Source organism: Homarus americanus, unplaced genomic scaffold (assembly GCF_018991925.1).
Source record: "Homarus americanus isolate GMGI-L3 unplaced genomic scaffold, GMGI_Hamer_2.0 scaffold56241, whole genome shotgun sequence".
Classification (NCBI taxonomy): Eukaryota; Metazoa; Arthropoda; class Malacostraca; order Decapoda; family Nephropidae; genus Homarus; species Homarus americanus.
Window position 1 is genome coordinate 4,136,309 of NW_024740202.1, and position 6,356 is coordinate 4,142,664.

Genomic DNA, 6,356 nt, shown 5'->3' on the forward strand with positions numbered 1-6,356 from the left:
CTCCTCTCTTTCCATTCCTATCTCTTTCCCTCTTTCTTTCTCTCCCTACTCTTGTCTTCTCACCTTTTCCCTCCCCTCTCTTTTTCTCCCCCATCTCTCTTCCTCTTTCTATCTCCCTCCTCGTCCATTTCTGTTAATCTCTTTCTCTCTCTCTGTTCCTTCTATCTCCCTTCTCCATCTTTCTTCATCTCCCTCTGTCTTCCACCTTCTCTTCTCTTTCTTCTACCTCTTCTCCTCTCCCTCTCTCTGTCTCCCACTCATCAATAATTCCCTCTCTAACTATTCTACTCACCTGAATTTTTACCTGTTTCCTACTACCCTGTTTTATTGCCTTTCCTTAGCCCTGTTAGCGTCACTTTCCACCTCCCGTATTCAATCCCAAAATTCTTAAAGATAAGTTAAAAAAAAAAAAATTCCTCCTCTTAGCTTCAGATGTGGGAATGAATCTTAATCGGTTTATTGAAGTTATAATACGTAACTGGTCAACAAAATGGCGTCAAACACACTAAGACTATAATAGAAATAAACTTACCTGAACAATTATTATCATTAAACTGAAACTTTCCCCCCCCCACCCCAACCAACCCCCTCTCTCTCTCTCTCTCTCTCTCTCTCTCTCTCTCTCTCTCTCCTCTTTCATCTATCTTCTTATCACCATTAACTTTCTTCTCTTCTTCACCTTTTCATTTATCCTCTCCGTTTATTCCTCTTCCCTTATCCTTCTGTTTCTTCCCCTTTTCTTATTACTACTCCCGTTAATTCCTTCTCTTCCCTCCCGTTTATTCTACCTCTTCTTCCATTTCTAACTATTCTCTCCCACCTTGCTTCTTCTCCTTCCATTAAGCGTTCCTTCCTCTTCCCCATTTATTCTCCTCCTCCCTGTCTCCCTCTCTTTGTACTAGTAGACCTCTCCCATGTATACCATCAGCTCGTCTTCCTCCAGCTATAGATTAACTGGAGGAGGTAGTCCTCACCCTTGTGTTGAGAGAGAGAGAGAGAGAGAGAAGCGCTAACCGATGTAGATCAAACCAGTTCTCGAGCCTCGTCAGTACGTTGGATCGAATCCCAGTTGGTTCTTACCCAGCACCAAGTCGGTTCTGGTCGGCTTTTGGGTTATTCTTAAGTGTGATTAATTCGGTTGAGTTCGCGTCATACTAATCGACTTTTGAACACATTTTCCGATTAACTTAAGTCAGTCGGTCGATTATTTCTGACCGACTCTGGGGCATTTCTGACTGTCAAAAAATCAGTCACCTGTTTCTGACCGAATTACAAGCTATTTTTTTATTAAATTACTCGACTTTCAGAACAACGGATGTTAAAATCGACCCATCAAGCAATTAGTCGGTCGATCGATGTTCAAATCAGTCGAACCGTTGTGACCTAAGTGTCGAATAATTGTTTTTTTTTTGACAAACTAACAGATCGGATGAGCCATTTCTGACCGACTTTCGTATCGATGACACACCAATATGGCCGATTCTGACAAACATAACGACACTATTCTTAAGCAATTCGGTCTGCCCAGATTTCGGACAATACATTTTCTTTTATAGCAATTAGTGTCCCAGTTTACCCGTTATGATCGACACTTGGACAAATTGACTAAATTATCCGTTTTGGCCGATTTACGGACAATATACAGAATCTCACACACACACACACACACACACACACACACACACACACACACACACACACTCACACACACACACACACACACACACACACACACACACACACACACCACACACACACACACACACACACACACACACACACACACACACACACACACACACACATCAACCAGCATTACGTTTTCTTTGAGTATACTTATTTGAGTATAACTCGATATATCAAACTAAACTAACCAATATCCTATTCTAATGAGTATAACCAAAGTATATCCACGAAAAAAAACATGAACCCAAGATTATATTTCTGTGAGTATAACCAAATATAACCAGATGAGACAACGATATCAACCAGTATATCATATCGACTCCAAGCATACCACTTTGCGTATATCCCAAAATATATCAGATACATATAAGGGTATACATACTACCAAACTTGTTATACCATTTAAGTAAAACCATAAATATATACCGGTATCAGATATATAAGGTGGGGAATATATCATTATATCAACCTACCGATATATTATGTATGGGGATATATCTTATAGTATTGGCAAAATATAAGGTACCTAAATATACCATTCCTGAAGGTATATCTTTTGGGCTAAAGTAAAAAAAAAATATGGCAGTATACTTAAAAAACAATGCTACCCAACATCCAGTTTTCTATGAGGGTATACCTTGTAATATAACTGAATATAATATAAAAATCACACATATAAGGAAGACAGTTCTACAGTCATATATATATCATCCTGGAGCATATATACAGTATATATGTAGATATATATAGGCCCCTATACTTCTTTTTTCAGGTATAACCAAATATATCACAAATATAACCAAGATCGCTAAGTATGATCACCATATATCATCATTTCGCACAAGATGACGCACTGTACTTTCGACTAAACACATTTCGCACAATTATATCTAATCGGGGAGCGGAACCGCACGTGTTCTCCCCACGACGTCGAAGGTGCAACTGACCCAGCCAGGCAACCTCCGCCAGGTCTCCCCCCACCTCTAAGCTCTGCGCATGCCCACACAGACGTAAACACAAGAGGAAGAGAATCTGCAGAGAAATCGAAAAGGTGATGAAAGAAAGGAGTGGGAGAGAGAGAGATAGAAAGAGGGATAAGGGAGAGATAGAGATAGAGAAAAATGGATATGGGAGATAGGAAGAGGTAAACAGATAAGAGATTGGAAAAGACTAGATAGAGATAAAGAGATAAAGGAGTAAAAGAGATTGGAGAAAATAAACAGGAAAATAGGAGAAACAAGAAGGAAGAAAAGAAGATAAGGATTGGGAAGATAAAGACGAGAAAAAATAAGGAGAGGTAAAGGAAGAGGCTGGGAAAAACAGATGAAGGAGTGGAGAAAGGAGATGGAAGTAGGAGAGAGAGAGGTTGGAGATAAAGAGGTAAGCCGAGGAGGACGGTGAGAGGTAAAATGAGAGGCGGGGAGAGGTAGAGAGAGAGAGGAGAGAAAAGACGAATAGGAGAGATGTAAATAAAGGACACAGAAAAATACATTTGATAAGAGGAAATAGAAGGAAAATTAAACATAAAATACAGTAAAAGATGGTTTACAAGACACACCCCAATCACCTTTCACCTCCCCCCATCATCCCCCACCCCCACCTCCATCACCCTCACCATCCCCAACATCCCCACCTCACCCTCCATCACCCCTCCCCAGGGACGATTGGAGAAGTGGATCCTCTTTCATACTCCTCGATGCCTGTCTCTGGGACGACAAATGGCAAGGAAAAAAGTAATAATAATAATTGATATTGATGATGATGATGATGATGACGATGACGATGATATATGATGATGATGGTGATGACGATGACGATGACGATGATGATGATGATGATTGATGATGATGATGGTGATGACGATGACGATGATGATGATGATGATGATGATATGACGCTGACGATGATGATAATGATGATGATGATGATGATGATGATGATGATGATGGTGATGACGATGACGATGACAGTGATGATGATATGATAGTATTGATGATGATGATGATGATGATTGATGATGATGATGATGATGATGATGATGATGATGATGATGATGATGATGATGATTGATGATGATGATGATGATGATGATAATAATAGTAATGATGATATATATATATTAATAATAATAATAATAATAATGATGATAATATTAAAATAACAGACAACGAAAACGGAATGAAAGATAATGAAAATGGAATAAGGGACGTCGAAAACGGAATGAAAGATGACGAAATGAATAAGGAAGGACGAAGAGAACAAAGAAAACGAGAAGAAAAACAAGTAGAGGAATCACAGGTAATTACGCCTTTAAGAAAATGTCGGGTCTATCAGACAAGAAGTGGTTAATGGAGGGACAGGGAGGAGGAAGAGTAAAGAGGAGGGAGGAAGAGGAGAAGGAGAGAAGTAGGAAGGGGAAGGAGGATAAGATGAGGAAAAGGAGGAGTAGAGTGGGAAGTGGAAGAGAAGGAAGGAGTTGAGAGCAGGAGAGAGGTGAGAGGAAAAAGAAGGAAGGAAGAGGAAGATGAAAGGAAGGGAAAAGAAGGGATAGAGTAGGAAGGGGAAGAGAAGAAAGGGGGTGTAGAGAAGGGGAGAAGGAGGAAGAATAGGGGGTATGGAAGAGGAGGAGGAAAAGAAGGCGAATAGGGAAGGAGGAGAGGGGAGAGGATAGGGGAAGGGAAGATGAGAAAGGAGGGGAAGAAAATGAAGAGAATTGAAAGAGAGAAGAGGAGAGAGGGAAGGGTGATGGAGAGCACGAGAGGAGAGGAAAGACAAGTAGAGTAAGAAGGGAGAAGAGGAGGAGGAGAATTTGAGGGTGAAAAAGGAGAGCAGGAAGGAGGAAGAGATGGAGGAGGTAAAGCGAAGGAAATAAGAGAATGTAGGAAGGAGGAGAATAGAGGAGGAAGGAGGAGGGAGAAAAGAAGGGGAAAAGGGACGAGAAGAGAGTTAGGTGGAGGAGAAAGAGGAGGGAAAGAAAGAGGAAGGAAGGAAGGAAGGAAGGAAGGAAGGAAGGAAGGAAGGAAGGAAGGAAGGAACGGCTGTAACTGTAATACTAAAATACAATGCCTTAGGTCGTTATATATCCAACTATAATAACTATCATGTTGACCCCAGCCAGCACTTAACCCTACACTAATGTAATTCTTTCACCGTGTCAACTAAAGGGTAATGACCTGACCTCTGTAGTGAACCACCCTTTGATAATTAACAAAAAAACATTTAAAAACAATGTCCCTCACTAATGATCGCTGTTTACCTGGAGTTTAATTTGAGTTCCCTTTTGTGTTAATTGCTAGATGGTTGTAGAGATAAGAGGTACAGAGTCAATTACAGGTAACTACAGGTTTAACTACATAAACGTGTGTGGTACAGATACAGTTACAGATACAGAGATAGTATATGTGGAGATAAAAATACATAAAATTAAATGTACACGTATTAATTACAGGGACAAATACAGGTATCATTCTACCCATAATCCCTTGAGTAAGAGGACTTAACCCCTTGAGTACAATTTTGTTCAGTTCCATGAGTACCATTGTCCTTATAGGTGGAGTACGATGACTTAACCTCCTGATTACGTATTCTTACTCACGGGAACGGTACTCAAGAAATTTAATCCACGTACTCAAGGAATCAAATCATCGTACTCGTGTCATTAAGCCATTGTACTCAAACGATTAAGACAGTATAATCAACAGGCTAATAAAATTACTGTAATCACCTGTATTAATACACTGTAATTAAGACCCGATTACAGGTATTCTTCCCACCTGCTCTCACCTGCAAGCGACCAAGTAATTAGACACACTTTCTTCTCATTAAGGAGATTATGTCGCTCTCACCTGAACGAGGTCACTGTGACGTCATTAAAGCCGCGTTCAGGTGCCGGGGGTCATTAAGGGAGGTGAATTCCTTTCTTAACAAGGCTGTTATCGACAACCTTAACTCGGGGTGTCGTTAATAGTGGAATTACCCGGTATTAAGGTGTTAAGTGAGAGGGAACGATATTAAAAATGTGAAAGAGAAAATGATGATGATGATGATGATGATGATGATGATGATGATGATGATGATTATATGAAAATTATTATATTAATATCGGCAAAAATCAAGTCACTAAGAATAATAATGAAAATAAATAAATAAATACACATAAAAAAGCTGTGATAAAGAGACTTGAGGACCATAATACATTTTAAGGATTGCGTTGTCTGTTATTTTTTAATGTCATCATTGTTATTATTTATTATTATTGTTAAAAGAATCTGGTGAGAATGAGGAGAAAGGAGGAAGGAAAAGGAAGAAAGGATGGAGAGGAGAAGAAGAAAGGGGAGGAGAGGAAGAATGGGGAAGGAGGGAGAAAGACCAGGGAGATGGGGGGAAGGAGGGGGAGGAGAGGATCAGGAAGAGGAAGATGAAAGGAGAAGAAAATGAAGAGAATTGAAAGAAGAGAGGAGAATGAAGCTGAAGGGAGAAGAATGAAACAGAAGGAGGAAAGGAAGGAGCCCCAGTGAGAGGGAGAAGAGATGAGATGAAAGGGAGGAGAATGAGGGAAGGAGGAGGAAGGACAGGAGAAAGGAGAAGGAGGAGAAAAGGAAGGAAGGAAGGAAGGAAGGAAGGAAGGAAGGAAGGAAGGAACTGGAGTCGTGACAGGACAGGAACGCTTG